Here is an 18,637-nt window from a genome sequence, read left to right as displayed (position 1 = left end):
ACTATTGATTGCAATTTGTATAAGCATTTTTAGCAACTGCTCTACAAGTTTAAAAAAAAATCAGAGCTCTAACAAACTATCTGTATTGAGTAACTGTCTGCTTTTCAACGTATATCTATTTTGGTTGTATAATCTATATGCACTTTTCTTTCTATTTGCAATAGCATCTATCTTAGGCCATTAAGTACAATATCAATACCATCATAGTTACTAGTTAACATTTATGATTAGACTCTAGACAGTTTAATTTTAATAGGTTCTAATGTCTCCGGACAGCAGTTGTCCAACAGCTTGCATATGTACCTAGCATAAGCTTTTATATAATGCATGCAGGTGAATGGGATGATGAAGTTTACATATTGAAGGCAATGGAGTTAGAGGGTTCTGTATTTAAGCTTTAATAAGAACATACGTTATGCACTTTTCGTTCCATGACTTTTTTTTCCATTTAAAACCATATTTAAACTAGATCAGCAAGTCAGAAAAAATGTAAATCATATCATAGATAAGAGTAAGACGATAATACAAGATGAAAGTAACAAGCTGTATTGATCAAAGCATGAATTTACATCATTAATTAAAACAGCTAAATTAATACATTGTGAAACCTGTAGATGATTACCATTGTTCTTGAAAGAAACTTAAGAATTAATCGAACTTTTGATTTCTGATTCTTTGTTTTTGAGGCTACGTTAATATGATTTTTAAAAGGTGTAATGATTATTAACGGTTCCTATTTTTGTTAGGTTAAAGGATCGAAGGCTAAAGGAAGGTCAAAGAAGATCTGCAGCAATTACAGCTAATTTGGAAACAAAATAAGTATTTTTAATATATTATTATACTTGATTACACAATTTCGGGTCAGTCCTGAAATAGTTCGGTTACCCGGGCCTTGGCTCGATACCCGACCCGAAACCGAATTCACCATATTCACTGACCTGATGAGAAACCGACTTCTAAGGTACAGGTCCGGGTTTTGGTTTTTTTCGGTCCGGGTTTTCGTGTTTTTTGGTCCAGACCTATATATGCACACCCCTACTAAGTGTACAATCTATACCGACCATAAAAGTTTGAAGTATTTCTTCGAGCAGAAGGAACTGAACATGAGGCAGAGGAGATGGGTAGAGCTGATAAAAGACTATGATTATGATATCAAGTATTATCCTGGTAAGGCTAATGTGGTAGCTAACTCACTAAGTCGTAAGAACGAAGAAGTTATTGCAACAGTGAAGTCGTATAAGTTAGTCATTAACTCGGATTTCTTTGAAGATATCAGCAAGGCTCAATCAGAAGTTCTCAAGGATGAAGGATTAATGAAGAAAGAAAGAACTTCGAGCAGCAAAACGAGTTGATAGACAACACTCATGGAGTAAAGACTAGATTTGACTGTATGTGGATTCCCCGCTATGGAGATCTCAGAGGTGGAATCCTAGATGAAGCTCCCAAGTCTAGATACTCGATTCATCTGGGATCCACCAAAATGTACCAAGATCTGAAGAGAGACTACTGGTGGTCAGACATGAAGAATGAGGTAGTAGATTACGTCATTAAGTGCTTAACTTGTTTGTAAGTCAAAGTAGAACACCAAAACCATTTGGAAAGATGCAGCCATTAGAGATACCATAATGGAAATGGGAACACATCACCATGAATTTCATAACTAAGCTACCGCGTACAGCTAGAAACCATGATGCCATCTAGGTGATTATGGACCGTTTTCGAAAAGTGCTCACTTTCTGCCTATACGAGAGGCTATCTCGTGAGAAATGTTAGCTAAAGTATTCATTAGTGAGGTTGTGGCAAAGCATGGAGTGCCATTGTCGATCGTGTCTGATAGAGATACTCGCTTTACTTCAAGATTCCTGAAGAAGTTCCATGAAGCTATGGGAACAATACTGAACATTAGTACTGCGTATCATCCTCAAACATATGGGCAGTCAGAAAGGACTATCCAAGCCCTTAAGGATATGTTGCGTGCTTGTGTGTTAGACTTTAGAGGAAGTTGGGTCGATCACCTACATCTAGCAGAATTTTCTTATAACAATAGCTACCATTCGAGTATTGGTATGCTGTCATTTGAGAAGTCATATGGTAGACGTTGTAGAACTCCTGCATGTTGGGGAGAAATTGGTCAGAAGGAGCTTGGAAGTTTAGAAGTCGTGAAAGAAATCTCTTCAAAGTTTGATCAGATTAAGGCAGGAATGAAAGTTGCTCAAGATCGTCAAAATTCATATGCTAATAAGTGGCGAAGACTGATTGAGTTTAACGTTGGTGACAGCGTGATGCTTAAGGTCTCTCCCTGGAAGGGGATTATTCATTAAGTAAAAGAGGAAAGTTGAGTCTAAGATACAATGGACCATTTAAGATCATAGATCGTTAGATCGCGTGGGTGAAGTGGCTTACAAGCTTGATTTGCTAGAAGAGTTAGAAGGAATTCACTCCACTTTTCATGTTTTTCTCACTTAAGAAAATGTCTAGTAGATGACACATCTTTCGTGCCATTGGAAGACATCGAAGTGGATGAGCAGTTGAACTATATTAAGCAACCAGCGGAGATATTTTATTTATTTGATTATGAGTTATTATTTAATTAGGTTAAAATAATAACAAGTTAGGTGGCGAGCTTGGAAATAAAAGATGGATTAGGGAATTGTTATGGGCCTATGGTCCATAGGATTGCGGATATTTAAAAACCATAAACCTCCTTAAAACCTTAAACCCTCATTTCCACCATGTTGCCTACACACACTTAAGAACACACACAAAAACTCCTTCCATTTGGATTCAGGTCCGAGCTAGAAAGGGAGTAGATTTCATGTTCAAACTTCATCAACCAACTAGAAACACACCAAGATCTTAGTGTTGAATCAGATCTGAAGCAAGAAACAACCAAAAAGGTATGTTTTGATCTACAAGGTTAAGAAATAGGGGCCGATTCACATTGGCATTTAGAGGGAAGGCGAATCGGGGTGAAACAAGTATTAAAAATGTAAACTTTGGGTAAAACCGAGTTAATGAGCATATATCGGGTTAACCGCGTGTAGCTCGGACGTTAGGAAGCCGGGTAAACGAGGCCGGTTTGGCCCGGAAGTCATTATGATAATAAAACGGGTCATAAGGAAATGTTAGAGGATGAAAGTGGTTGGGGGAATCTAATAAAACGGGAAAGAAACCTATTTTGAATCGCATTCATAGGAGTGCGATTCGCTTAAAGAAATGCGAATGCATTTCGTTAAAAGAAATGCGAATGTGATTCGTTTAAAAAAGTGCGAATGCGATTGATCTAAGGAAATGCGAGGCGACTTGTTTTCCAACATGCGATGCAATTGGTTTCCAATATGCGACACGATGGTTTTTATAATATGAGATATGACTAGTTTTCCAACATGCGATGCGACTGGTTTCCAATATGCGATGCGATCGGTTTCTGATGTGTATAAAAATATGCATCTTTAAAGCATCAAATAATCTCCAAAATTGCATATTTTATCATATTATCTAAGTCAAATAACTACTTATTGCATTAATTTCTATTTTCAGGTATATTCAAACCTCAAACGAAGAAACAAGTGAGCAATACGAAGAAAAACAAAGAGAATCAAAGAAAATAGCTCAACGCACCCCCATGTTTCAAGCAGAACATGTAACGTCCGTAAATTTTCGTAAAAAGGGTTATGCCTAACAAAGCTTGTATATTCTCGGGATTTATCCAGCATTCCTCGGAGACCTTCTCGTTATTCCCATAAGTAAAATTTATTAATTTCCATTCCAAGTTGTTGCATCTTTTATAGTTGAAGGTCTAGAGTGTAACTTGGATTATATCATAACAAAAAAACCCTAACTCCCTTTTATCTCCAGCCGATCGCGACTTCCAGCAGCTCCCCAAACTCAATTTTTCTTTTTTCCAGCCAATTTTAAGGTGTGAAATCCCAATTCAAGGTTAGTCTAACATCCATGCAAGGATTTTTCACCATTAAACCCTTTGGTTGAACATGTTAGGGTTGAGTTTTGATTATAACAGTTTCTGACAGATTCGTACTCATTTATTGTTCGGTCTGTAACTTGATTAAAATTTATTGTTTTTGTGCTTCCATGATGTTCTACTTTGAGTCTAGTTTCCAGAAAGGTATGATTTGTAATTTTTAGACAAGATTTTAATGGTTTTTATGATTTTATACAAACGGGTGTCAAAGCTGATGCGGGGTGATGGATTCTGGTCTGTCTTCCCGACATCATAACTCTTTTTGACAAGTCCAAATTGGTTGATTCCACTTCTGAAAGTTCAAACTTTGAGTTAGGATTCCAATCCAATTGGAATCGTTTAATTTGGTTTGGTATTGATTTTTAAACAAATAAAACACTCTTGCTGCGCACTATAATAGTTGCACGTACCTTTCTGTGTTGGAGGAATTTTTATGATTTTTGTGTGCATTGGAAAAATATAATAAAAATATTTTTAAAAACCTAAGACATTTATACAACTCTGGAAAAAATTTCATAATTTATTTCTATGGTTTTCCTATGTAATAAAATACATCTTTGCATGCTAAAATCTGCTCCTTATACTCATTATTGATCGATACGTTCGTTTTAGGTTTAGCCGGTGGCTGTCCAATTGTGTTCTTGTCGGGGCTGTTTAAAGTGAGGTTTTGATCCGTCATCTTCCTAGGTATTTCATATTTATTATACTTTAGTATCATGATCATTGAAGCTTGTTTGATTAGTCAATTGTCGTTAGATTGAAAACTAGGAATTCGGTTGTCTAGTTTGTTGATTGATGAGTGCAGCGTGTTGTTTGAGGGAATTAACAACCAATTCAGATTGTGTAGCCTCGGTATGATTTACGGGTTTCGAAAAACTATATTTTTAAGTTAATGGGGCTGAATTGGTTGTCGGTTACTGAAACGGGTCGGTACAACGCGAATTCGCGTTTATTGGTAGTTTGTGCGTTGTGCTTGCGAACTACCGACCCATCCAACTCGTGCGGTGTCGTGTGGACTTGTCGGCTGTGATTTTATTAAATTTGGTCCACACGGGGCTGAGTTGGTTGTTAAGTGCATAAACAGCTCATAAACACGCATAACTGTTTCAACTAGCAACTTCCGAGGGTAATTTGGGAATCCTTTGTCTTCGGGATTATCTAAGGGTGGTTTTGGTAAATAAAAGGCCCCGGGGCGGTGGTAATCAAACTTGATAAGGTTGAGGCTTTAGGCCAATCAAACCATGTTAGGACGCCTCGTATGATAAGCGAGTCGGTACGGCCCGTTAGTAATTATTGTTTGTAATCCGGCAGGTGTTTTGATTTGTGGGAGTACTTAGGGATTCTCTAGCTCATTGTTGATTGTGTACCTCGTGCCTGGTGAGTTCATGATGCCCCCTTTTAATTCTTTTTACGTTTTAGGCTAGCATATACACCTCCGTACGATTTTATCCGTTTAAACTTTCTGGACGATATTGTGCATTTTCAATGGTATTTGTATATTTCTAGAATTATGTTTAGATTATATCCTATGCCGTAGGATATTTTTAAACCCCTTTATAATCTTATAATCCCGAAACTTATATATATTACCTATAGTCTAGGCTTGAGGTTATTATTGCGCCTTGTAATAGTTCCCTGACTACTCATTATTTATAGTTTATATGTGGTGATGTTGTTTGGTTGATCGATTGGCTAAGGTTTACATTATTGATAGTCCATGCTTAAGGGCATTATTAGGCTCGTTTATTGTTTTATATATTCCTGAAGAACTATATATTATTGATAGCCTATGCTAGAGGATATCATTAGATTCGTTTATAATTATATATTTATGAAAATTATATATTAATTATAATCTAGGCCTTAGGATATTTTAGACTTGTCTTAAATTCCTTAAGGTTTTATATATTACTTATGTTCTAGGCTCGAGGATGTCATTACTCCTGGTATTAATTGAATGCATGTAGACCTGCTTGTATTAGTTCATATTTCGGACGGACTTATAAAGATATATATGTATATTCATATGTTATCCTATGGCTTATGATTGTTGATATTAAATTTGTTCTTAGTGACCAAGAATTATTTTCGTGTACCTACTGTGTGTGGGTATCGGTGTAACGATGGTTTTGGCCAGGCCAAACTATACTACTACTCAGGTTCTAAAATCCTGTGGCGGGCCCTGGAAAGCTCGTGAGAGGGGAGGCTCATGTGGCATAATCATCATTGTATTAGGGTATTTGTGTGCATGGTGATTTTGGATGGGCCAAACTATACTACTCAGGTTCTAAAATCATGTGGCGGGCCCTGGAAAGCCCGTGAGGTGGGAGGCTTGTGTGGCATGATCACCATCATATTGAATTTTGCGTGCATGATGATTTTGGCAGGGCCAAACTATACTACTCAGGTTCTAAAATCCTGTGGCGGGCCCTGGAAAGCCCGTAAGGGGGGCGACTCGTGTGGCATAATCATCATACCGGGTCCCTAAAATCCCGTATCACGTGCTTAGGTCGTACGCGTGTTCGACCGTGATTATATTATTTGGCTGTTATGCATATATATATATAGCTACTTATCATTTTATCCATTTGCCTATTATTCCATATATTGTTTTATACTTAAAATCTTGGAATGATTTATACATGTCATTTATTAAAACTTGAACTCACTCAGCTCAAGCTGACTTTGTGTGTATGTTAGTTTGATTTTCAGGTTAAGGCTAGGGATTATCGCTTGGACGTGCTAGAGACTACCCAGACGGTTGAAGGCATTTTGGGTCGAGGACTTCAAATAAAACAAACAATTTATTTATTTATGTTTTTATACATTTGATTTTGGGCATCAATTCCTGGTTTTTGGGAATTTTAATACTTATTATTCCGATGTTTAATTACTCTGAACTGGTTTTAAATAAGATGAACTTCTTTGGTTTTAAATTTTTATGAATTTTGGATATGATTACCAACTGTGGGATTCCCGGGATTCGGGGTTTTATAGAACAGCCCCATGTTTTCTTTGCAAGAAAAGACAAAATCCTGATAGAAAAAGACAAAATCTTATGCCAACTGGACACGAGGGCGTTCTTCAAGAAGCACACCGGCGTGGTCACCTTTCAGAAAAGACAAAATTATATGGCTAATACCAAAAACACGGAGGCGTTCCCAGCACGCTGGGGTGGTGAGCCATCATGTACGATCTGACATAACAATTAATGCACCTGGACTCGCCGGCGTGCCCCGGGAAGCACGTGGGTATGCCTGACTCTCCAGACAGCCTATAAATAGGAGTGCAATGTGCATTATTTCAAGTGTGCTTGGAGAGGTTTAGGACGAGTTCTCACCATAAAATACTCACTTATCACTTGAATTGAAGTTCCATAGGAGAGTTAGAAGGCTTAGAGGCTATCATCATCATCCATCACCATTGAAGAAAGGAGTGTCATCCATATTGGTTAGATTGTTGATATAATGCTAAATATATATATAAATCCCTTATGTATTATATTTAATATTTTATTATTTTTTGTTCGGTTTTAATTAGAATTTGTATATTACTAACATATTTATATATTATAGGTCCCGGGTGTCACACCCCCAAATTTTGATTAACGAAGTTTTACCGTGAGGCGTGTGACATACCAAGATCTAGCTCATTCGTTATACCAAACAACCAAATTAAAATAGTCAAACATTTATTTACATCTCATCAAACATGAGAACACCAAATCCAATCCAAACAATTTCAAAGTTTTGCGGAAGCATAAAGTAAATGGTTTAAAAACAATGAACCATGTGTTCAAAACATGCACAACCCATCAAACGTAAACAATGTGATATAAAAGGTTCATGCGATAAGTGTGACTCCAGACTCATGCAATGCAATCCACTCCTTAGAACATCTAGCAACCTGGGCAAGTATAAATACTCATGGGTCAACACGAGGTTAGTGAGTTCATAAGTTGTAGTAAAAAGTAATATATATAGTATAGATAGTATACGTAGCATCAGTTGTGTATGTGGATTTAGAACTTTTCAAATATACCAGGGTAGCTAACCCATTTACAAGCTACTAGACGTTTGAATCAAAGCTGACTGTCTGTATGCCTTCTTACCAGGTCTATCACAAAACACTGGCAATGTATGTTAGGACAATTTACACCCGTCCGACCTCCAGTCGAGTTTTAGTAGGTGGGGTTTGTCAAACCCAGTAGTACTACTTAAATTTCCCCGCAATCTGTAACATCCTAAAATTTTAATGATGAATAAAGAAAGTTATGTTTAGTGATTTCGCGTAATTAATTAATATCGGGTAGGGAGCGGGTCTTGAACTTGGATTAATTGAGATGGGTTAAATGAGAATGGGATTTCAGGGATATAAATACCCCCAAAATCCCAAAATATCTTCATTTTCCCCCACTCTCCTAAACACACACATACACACACACCAAGCACACCCAAAACCGCCGCCGGCCGGGCCGAGAAAGAAGGAAGGATCGAGCGAGGTCCGGGTAAGAGAGAAAGATTAGTGGTGATACCAAGATAAACGAGATCCAAACAAGCTCAAAAGGTATGATTCTTGATCTTGGAAGTTTAAAGATCCGAGCTTTTAGTGTATAAATGACCGAAAATGGTCGGGAAGTGTAGTGGGCGGTATTGAACCTTAACAAGGGTGTTAAAATCGCCCGAAATGTTGATCAGAAACCGAAACAGCGGACATCTGGGCAACTTCGCCTTCATCTGGGCAACTTCGCCTTCAAGCGATGAACTTCGCCTGTAAGCTAAGTTCGCCTGATGAACTTCGCCTGCAAGCTAAGTTCGCCTGATGATAAGTTCGCCTGAGGTTTAACTTCCCCTAAAGCCAAGTTCGCCTGAGGTTTAACTTCGCCTAAAGCTAAGTTCGCCTGAGGTTTAACTTCGCCTAAAGCTAAGTTCGCCTGAGGTTTAACTTCGCCTAAAGCTAAGTTCGCCTGAGGTTTAACTTCGCCTAAAGCCAAGTTCGATTAGAAAATAAATTAAAAACCTAATGAAAAATGTGTTAAGACAGTTAATGGAAATAAAATTTTTCCAAGCTGACCTGGCAGCTCGACCCCAGCCAGGGGCTCTGCCCCTTGGACCCTGCTAGGGGCTGCCGCCCATAGACCCCGCTGCCAGGGGAGCTGCCCCCGGACCCCCATTCGTTGTGGGTCATATAAAGATAGAAATACATTATGAGAAGTGATAGTTAATTGATACGTATACTTGTTATACAGTCAGCCGTGCACAACTGAAGAAAGGGATTACGATTAACGGTGAACGTAACCGTGTTCAGGTGAGTTTCTAGCCCCATTTATGTGTTATGTTTTCGGGGCTGTGTGCATACTCAATATGTTTGTTAATACGCTTATCCTAAGAGATAAGTGTATGCCTTACGTGAATAATGTGAAATGTATGAATGATGGCTTGACGGTACGTGAACGATCTTCGGATATTGCACGTAATGTCAGGTTGTAACGCTAAGTTAAGGTAAGTATGATATGTATGCTTATGTGTATGAATGTGATAAAGTTAATAAAAGAAGGAAAGGATGGTTGTATGGTTACAAAAAGGGTACCGAGCCCTAATAATACTCGAGGTATGATGTATGGTTGTATGGTAACGAAGAGGGAATCGAACCCTACTAATATTCGAGAACTAGGGAACCGAACCCTACTAATATTCGAGGAAAGAGGGAAACCGAGCCCTAATAATACTCGTGGAAAGAGGGAAACCGAGCCCTAATAATACTCGTGGAAAGAGGGTACCGAGCCCTAATAATACTCGAGGAAGGAGGGTACCGAGCCCTAATAATACTCGAGGAAGGAGGGTACCGTGCCCTAATAATACTCGAGGAATGTAGGGCGTAATGCTCTTTATAACGTAAGATATGAAAGTAAGTTAATACAAAAGAAAGTAAGAAAGTAAGAAAGTATGAAAGTATGAATGTATGAATGAAAGAATATAATGTTATGTGAATGGTATGATTATGTGATTAACTAGAACTCACTCAGCGTAGCTGACTTTTAGTATGCACGCAGGTGAGTAGGATGAGGCAGCTCGCTTGAGGGACACATGGCACTGAACAAGAATCTGGCATCTGAAGACTTATGATGTTTTAATTTTAATGTTTAAATGTGAAAGACAAAGGATGTTTTGAGACAAGTTATGAAATATTGTAATGTTTTATGAAAGTTTTATATTCCGCGTAAATGTTTTAAGTAACTCTGATATTTAGAACTGTGTTTATGAGTAAATCCAACACGAAAATAGGGTTACCGGTAACGGGGCCTTACAAGTTGGTATAAGAGCAAAGTTCGAGAGATTTAAGCATCCTACATGCTTAGACTCGAACAGAGAATGGGATTTAAGTAAGAAAGGAAAGAAGATGCCAGTCCAAGAATGCCATGTGTCGCTCAAGCAAGATCAGTAATGGTAAATTGTATGATTAAATGATATATGTTAATGAGAAAGTAAAGATATGTGAACGACAGGGATAGGAATAATTGATTGTTTGATTTGACTAACTGCTTAAGTAGAACCAGCACAAATAGATTCATAAAGGGAAGTGTATAGGACACGGAAAGCAACGTGATCAGCTAGTCACAGCTGGCCACTGTTATTACCTGTTAGCCTTGCTATCCTTGTACTGAATAGTTCCTTGAGTGATGAAGTTTGTGTTTTCCCCTTAGAATACAATGGCTGGAGCTGGAGACATTGTTGGAGCTGGAGGTCGCACTAGACGACGCGGCAGGCCTCGTCGTGTCCAGCAACCTTCGGTTGAGACAGCTTCCAACACCGAAGCTGAAGGAAGCGCAGCTGGAAGAAACCCGGAAAACAATGAAGGAGTTCAACTGGATCCCGCCATTCAAGCAGCTATTGTTCAAGCTGTGGCCACTGCTGTGAAGAATATTACCCCGGGAAGGTCTGCTGGAAGCCGTGAAAGAACTGTTGAAGGGGCCGGTGGTAATGGTAGAAAGGATGATGAGAGGGAAAGGGGTGACTCAAGTGAGGTAAGGTCTGTGAAAGATGATGATAGGAAGAGGGGCCGAGGCGGTTGCAACTATAAGTCCTTCAAAGGTTGTGACCCGCCTAAGCTGACTGGTTTAGGAGACGCAATCGCTACTCTTCAGTGGATAACCGCCATGGATAAGGTTATCCGCATTAGCGAGTGCCGTCCTGATCAAGCGGTAGGTTATGCTACTCAATCATTCGAGGATGAGGCTATGTATTGGTGGGAGAGTGTGGAGCAGAGAAAGACCCGTGAAGAGATCAAGGAGATGAAATGGGACGATCTGAAGGAGTTAGTGATGATGAAGTTCTGTGCTGACGCCGAGGTTGAAAGGGCGGAGATGAAGTTCCTAAACTTGAAAGCTGGGACAATGACACATCGTGAGTACACCACCGAGTTCAATCGAATGTCTAGGTTGGTGCCCGATATGGTCAACACTGAGGCAAAAAGGATCAAGTGTTACGTGAGGGGATTACCACAGAGAGTCCGCATGTTAGTCAGGACAAGTAAACCTGCTACTTTCGATTCTGCTGTCGAACTCGCAGAAATGGTCTATGCAGACTTGACTGCGGATGATGTGGTGGTGGGAGACGAGAAGAAAGAAAAGAAATGGGTCGCTCCTGCTAAACGACCCGGTACCCAGATGTGGAACCCTAAGAACAAGCAGCCGAGAGTTTGGGAGAACAGGTCGTGCAAGACCTGTGGCAAGGCACACAGTGGTGAGTGTAGGTGGGGAAAGGGTTCGGATACATGTCATAAGTGTGGAAAGATTCATGCCGGAGAATGTAGATTTGGGTCGAATGTTTGCTACAAGTGTGGGAAGGCAGGTCATTATGCTCATGAGTGCAGTTCTAAGCCTGCGTGCTACAAGTGTGGTAAGACAGGTCATTTTGCTAGGGAGTGTACCGAGAGTGAAGCTGGAGGTAGTGGAAGGAAGGATGCCGATCAAGCTAGGCCAAGAACTAGAGCCTACATGCTAACCCAAGAACAAGCCAAGCAGATTCCGGATGTCGTCACAGGTACGTTTCTAGTGAACGGTGTTTCCGCTTCTGTATTATTTGATTCGGGCGCAAACAAAAGTTTCGTAGCCACACCATTTAGTAAACTAGCTAAAATGAAATGTTGCCGAGTGTCTGAAACTTTTGTAGTAGAAACCGCCAGTGACACTTCGGTTAAAATAACAAAAATGGTTAAGAACTGTAAGATAGAATTGGAAGGACATGAGTTCCCGGTTACCTTGTACGTTATGACTTTGGGAGGGTTCGATGTGGTTTTGGGTATGGATTGGTTGTCTGAGTTTGAGGCTCAGATAGTATGTAAGAGTAGGATGATAAGGTTAAAGTCAATGGATGGTAGTGCGGTAACGGTTTATGGTGATAAGGAAAGTTCTGGGCTTAATGTCATTTCGATGATAAAAGCCGAGGGTTTGCTAAGGCGAGGGTGTCGTGCCTACCTGGCGTATGTCGTCAACGCTGCGGCCGAGACGAAAGAAATGAAAGATGTTCCTATTGTACGCGACTACCCAGAAGTATTCCCTGAGGATCTTCCGGGGTTGCCGCCGGAGCGAGAGATAGAATTTCAGATAGATTTAATACCAGGAGCCCAACCTGTCGCGAAAGCGCCTTACCGTCTAGCACCGTCCGAGATGAAAGAATTGATGTCACAACTGCAAGAACTCCTCGACAAAGGTTTCATAAGACCGAGTGTTTCCCCGTGGGGCGCACCAGTGTTGTTCGTGAAAAAGAAGGATGGAAGTATGAGAATGTGCATAGACTATCGTGAGTTGAATAAGCTTACGGTAAAGAATAGATATCCGTTGCCAAGGATTGATGATCTGTTTGACCAACTGCAAGGTTCAAGTTGGTTCTCACGAATAGATCTCAGATCAGGCTACCATCAGCTGAAGGTGAAAGAGGTAGACATCCCTAAAACAGCGTTCCGAACGCGGTATGGACACTACGAGTTCCTCGTAATGTCATTCGGTCTAACCAATGCTTCTGCAGCATTTATGGACATGATGAATAGGGTGTGTCAACCGATGTTGGATAAGTCGGTTATCGTCTTCATCGATGATATATTGATTTATTCAAAGAGTGAGTCTGACCATGCCAAGCATCTGAGAGAGGTATTGGAAGTTCTGAAGAAAGAGAAGTTGTACGCCAAGTTTTCGAAGTGCGCGTTCTGGTTAAGAGAAGTGCAATTTTTAGGTCACGTGATTAATCCGGAAGGAATTACCGTGGACCCAGCTAAGATTGAAGCGATAACGAATTGGAAGACTCCGCAGAATCCGACTGATATACGAAGCTTCCTAGGGTTAGCTGGCTACTATAGAAGATTCATCGAAGGTTTCTCCAAGATAGCCGCACCGCTGACCGGTATGACCAGAAAGTCGATAGTATTCAGTTGGGGAAAGTTTCAGGAAGAAGCCTTTGAAGAATTGAAGAAGAGACTCACGCAAGCTCCAATCCTTACTCTACCCGATGGTGACGAGGATTTCGTTGTTTGTGCTGATGCTTCGCATCAAGGATTAGGTTGCGTGTTGATGCAACGAGGGAAGGTGATAGCTTACGCATCTAGACAGTTGAAGGTCCATGAAAGTACTTATCCGACGCACGATTTGGAGTTAGCAGCTGTAGTGCATGCTCTTAAGATATGGAGGCATTATCTGTACGGTACTAAGTGCACTATCTATACAGATCATAAGAGTTTAAAGTACTTCTTCGAGCAGAAAGAATTGAACATGAGGCAGAGAAGATGGTTAGAATTGATAAAGGATTACGACTGTGAGATTAAGTATTACCCCGGTAAAGCTAACGTGGTCGCTGATGCGCTAAGTCGTAAGAATGAGGAAGTCTTTGCAGCAGTGAAGTCATACAAGTTGATCATGAACTCAAGTCTTTTTGAAGAAATCATCAAAGTGCAGTCAGAAGTGTTAGTAGACGAAGGGTTAGTAAAGAAAGAAAGGATTTATGGCCAACAAGATGGGTTGATGGAAAACACTCATGGAGTTAAAACTAGGTTCGACCGTATGTGGATCCCACGCCATGGTGATCTTAGAAGTCGAATCTTAAATGAAGCTCATAAGTCAAGGTACTCAATCCATCCTGGAGCTACAAAAATGTACCAAGACTTGAAAAGAGATTACTGGTGGCCAGGAATGAAGAACGATGTAGTGGATTATGTTGGTAAGTGCTTAACTTGCTTACAAGTCAAAGCCGAACACCAAAAGCCTTATAGGAAAATGCAACCGCTAGAGATACCTGAGTGGAAATGGGAACACATCACCATGGACTTCATAACTAAGCTACCTCGTACAGCTAAGCAACATGATACCATCTGGGTGATTGTGGACCGTTTGACCAAGAGTGCTCACTTTCTGCCCATACGAGAGGCCATCTCGTCAGAAACGTTAGCAAGCTTGTTCATCAAGGAAGTTGTAACCAAGCATGGAGTACCGTTATCAATCGTGTCTGATAGGGATACACGGTTTACTTCGAGGTTCTGGAAGAAATTCCATGAAGCTATGGGGACGAGGTTGAACATCGGTACGGCGTATCATCCTCAAACCGATGGACAGTCTGAAAGGACGATCCAAACCCTTGAGGATATGCTACGTGCTTGTGTCTTAGATTTTGGTGGAAGTTGGGATGATCATCTGCATCTGGCAGAGTTCTCCTATAACAACAGTTACCATTCAAGTATTGGTATGCCACCGTTTGAGATGCTTTACGGTAGACGATGTAGAACCCCGGTGTGTTGGGGTGAGATTGGTCAGAAAGAAATGGGAAGCCTAGAAGTGGTTCAGGAAACGACTTCAAAGTTCGATCTGATCAAAGCAAGATTGAAAGCCGCGCAAGACAGACAAAAGTCTTATGCAGATAAGCGGCGACGACCAATTGAGTTCAACGTGGGTGACTATGTGATGCTTAAGGTCTCGCCTTGGAAGGGGATTATCCGTTTTAGGAAAAGAGGAAAGTTGAGTCCGAGGTACATTGGACCGTTCAAGATTGTAAAACGTGTGGGTGAAGTAGCTTATAAACTGGATTTACCCGATGAGTTAGAAGGAATTCATTCAACCTTCCATGTTTCTCATCTGAGGAAGTGTCTAGTTGATGACACGTCTCACGTGCCATTAATGGACATCGAGGTTGATGAACAATTGAACTACATCGAGCAACCGATAGAGATCGTTGATCGCAAGGAGAAGCAGCTTCGTCACAAGATTATACCTTTAGTAAAAGTAATATGGAAACACCGCAAGGGATCAGATGCTACTTGGGAAGCCGAGGATGAGATGCGCAAGTTTTACCCTAGTTTGTTTATGTAATAGTTAGGTTTCGGGGACGAAACCTCTTTAAGGGGGGAAGACTTGTAACATCCTAATATTTTAATGATGAATAAAGAAAGTTATGTTTAGTGATTTCGCGTAATTAATTAATATCGGGTAGGGAGCGGGTCTTGAACTTGGATTAATTGAGATGGGTTAAATGAGAATGGGATTTCAGGGATATAAATACCCCCAAAATCCCAAAATATCTTCATTTTCCCCCACTCTCCTAAACACACACATACACACACACCAAGCACACCCAAAACCGCCGCCGGCCGGGCCGAGAAAGAAGGAAGGATCGAGCGAGGTCCGGGTAAGAGAGAAAGATTAGTGGTGATACCAAGATAAACGAGATCCAAACAAGCTCAAAAGGTATGATTCTTGATCTTGGAAGTTTAAAGATCCAAGCTTTTAGTGTATAAATGACCGAAAATGGTCGGGAAGTGTAGTGGGCGGTATTGAACCTTAACAAGGGTGTTAAAATCGCCCGAAATGTTGATCAGAAACCGAAACAGCGGACATCTGGGCAACTTCGCCTTCATCTGGGCAACTTCGCCTTCAAGCGATGAACTTCGCCTGCAAGCTAAGTTCGCCTGATGAACTTCGCCTGCAAGCTAAGTTCGCCTGATGATAAGTTCGCCTGAGGTTTAACTTCGCCTAAAGCCAAGTTCGCCTGAGGTTTAACTTCGCCTAAAGCTAAGTTCGCCTGAGGTTTAACTTCGCCTAAAGCTAAGTTCGCCTGAGGTTTAACTTCGCCTAAAGCTAAGTTCGCCTGAGGTTTAAGTTCGCCTAAAGCCAAGTTCGATTAGAAAATAAATTAAAAACCTAATGAAAAATGTGTTAAGACAGTTAATGGAAATAAAATTTTTCCAAGCTGACCTGGCAGCTCGACCCCAGCCAGGGGCTCTGCCCCTTGGACCCTGCTAGGGGCTGCCGCCCATAGACCCCGCTGCCAGGGGCGCTGCCCCCGGACCCCCATTCGTTGTGGGTCATATAAAGATAGAAATACATTATGAGAAGTGATAGTTAATTGATACGTATACTTGTTATACAGTCAGCCGTGCACAACTGAAGAAAGGGATTACGATTAACGGTGAACGTAACCGTGTTCAGGTGAGTTTCTAGCCCCATTTATGTGTTATGTTTTCGGGGCTGTGTGCATACTCAATATGTTTGTTAATACGCTTATCCTAAGAGATAAGTGTATGCCTTACGTGAATAATGTGAAATGTATGAATGATGGCTTGACGGTACGTGAACGATCTTCGGATATTGCACGTACTGTCAGGTTGTAACGCTAAGTTAAGGTAAGTATGATATGTATGCTTATGTGTATGAATGTGATAAAGTTAATAAAAGAAGGAAAGGATGGTTGTATGGTTACAAAAAGGGTAACGAGCCCTAATAATACTCGAGGTATGATGTATGGTTGTATGGTAACGAAGAGGGAATCGAACCCTACTAATATTCGAGAAGTAGGGAACCGAACCCTACTAATATTCGAGGAAAGAGGGAAACCGAGCCCTAATAATACTCGTGGAAAGAGGGAAACCGAGCCCTAATAATACTCGAGGAAGGAGGGTACCGAGCCCTAATAATACTCGAGGAAGGAGGGTACCGAGCCCTAATAATACTCGAGGAATGTAGGGCGTAATGCTCTTTATAACGTAAGATATGAAAGTAAGTTAATACAAAAGAAAGTAAGAAAGTAAGAAAGTATGAAAGTATGAATGTATGAATGAAAGAATATAATGTTATGTGAATGGTATGATTATGTGATTAACTAGAACTCACTCAGCGTAGCTGACTTTTAGTATGCACGCAGGTGAGTAGGATGAGGCAGCTCGCTTGAGGGACACATGGCACTGAACAAGAATCTGGCATCTGAAGACTTATGATGTTTTAATTTTAATGTTTAAATGTGAAAGACAAAGGATGTTTTGAGACAAGTTATGAAATATTATAATGTTTTATGAAAGTTTTATATTCCGCGTAAATGTTTTAAGTAACTATGATATTTAGAACTGTGTTTATGAGTAAATCCAACACGAAAATAGGGTTACCGGTAACGGGGCCTTACACAATCCCATCCTAACGGTTTAAGGTATGTAAGGACTTTAAGTGATATGAGGGCATCTAGTATACACTTGTGATATATAAGAAACTACATAAATCCAAAGTAAGTCGCTGCATTTTCATCCAGAAACCAGTATGTAAGTATGTCCATGTTTTCAATCCAGAAAACAAGTAAGTCGCTGCGTTTTCATCCAGAAAACCAATATGTTAGTATGTCCATGTTTTCAATCTAGAAAACAAGTAAGTCGCTGATTTTTCATCCAGAAAACCAGTATGTAAGTATGTCCATGTTCTCAATCCAGAAAACAAGTAAGGAAAATGTTTTGTTGTTTTCAATCCAGAAAACTAGTACATGAAAATAGTTTTGTTGCTTTCAATCCAGAAAACAACTAGGAAAAAGCATGAACTCACCTGGTGACGCATGTAATGGACTTTTCTCAAACCAAGGTATGCACTTGACTCGTTAACTGCTACCTAGTACAAGTGTTTATGTTATGAGAATGTGTTTAACAACACAAGACTGTAAGACTCATGTGTGAACACACATACAAACCCAAACTTGACCCGACGACTCGTTGGTGATATTAAGTAATGTCAACTGTAATAAAAGTCCTAACATGTATCTACACATCATTTCATGGCAAAGCAACCAAATATTCATCATACAACCTAACTTATGATCATTCAGTTAACGAGGCAGATTCTAGAATGTACAAACTTATTTTATTCACTATGCAAAACTCAAAGATAAATTCTAAACAATTTCTCATAGTATAATATATGTATTAGGTTTCTCAAAAAATTTTATTATATTTTTATCATATATGAAACGCTCACAATAATTCAATCATTGCAGATAGGTACAAACAGTTCAGCATATTGCGCAACAAAACGTATTTTCATGGTTATCTCAACTAATTTATCCAAATTAGGCAAGGCCAATTGGGTTGTCTCCTAAATTCATAATACTAAGTTCCAGAAGTGGAACCAACCCATTTAGCTTTGTCAATCTCAATTTATGATGTCGGGAAGTTTGACCAGAAAACATCTTTCCAAATCAAATTAGACATGCAATCTTGTAAAATCATAAAACCTATCTTCTGTATATCCAAAAATTACAATTCATAATTTTCTGGAAGTTAGACTCGACAAACTATATCCTAGAAACAAGAATATATTAAAAAACATCGTTTATCATCAAGTTACAGTTGAAGCAATAAGCAACT

The 18,637-nt window shown here is 39.9% G+C and overlaps 1 protein-coding gene across 1 annotated transcript in view; it reads right to left on the bottom strand.

Moving 5' to 3' along the window:
- The window catches only part of LOC143624332 (1,4-dihydroxy-2-naphthoyl-CoA thioesterase 1-like), a 90,059-nt gene that overhangs the window by 7,890 nt on the left and 63,532 nt on the right, over positions 1–18,637 (bottom strand). The window lies entirely within an intron of this gene.

The sequence above is a fragment of the Bidens hawaiensis genome, unplaced genomic scaffold, assembly GCF_021521415.1.
Source record: "Bidens hawaiensis isolate Kalapana, Puna unplaced genomic scaffold, B.hawaiensis_p1.1 tig00003760_1, whole genome shotgun sequence".
In the NCBI taxonomy this organism is placed as follows: Eukaryota; Viridiplantae; Streptophyta; class Magnoliopsida; order Asterales; family Asteraceae; genus Bidens; species Bidens hawaiensis.
The sequence above is the reverse complement of the archived record's forward strand: the minus strand, read 5'-3'. Positions and strand labels throughout refer to the sequence as shown.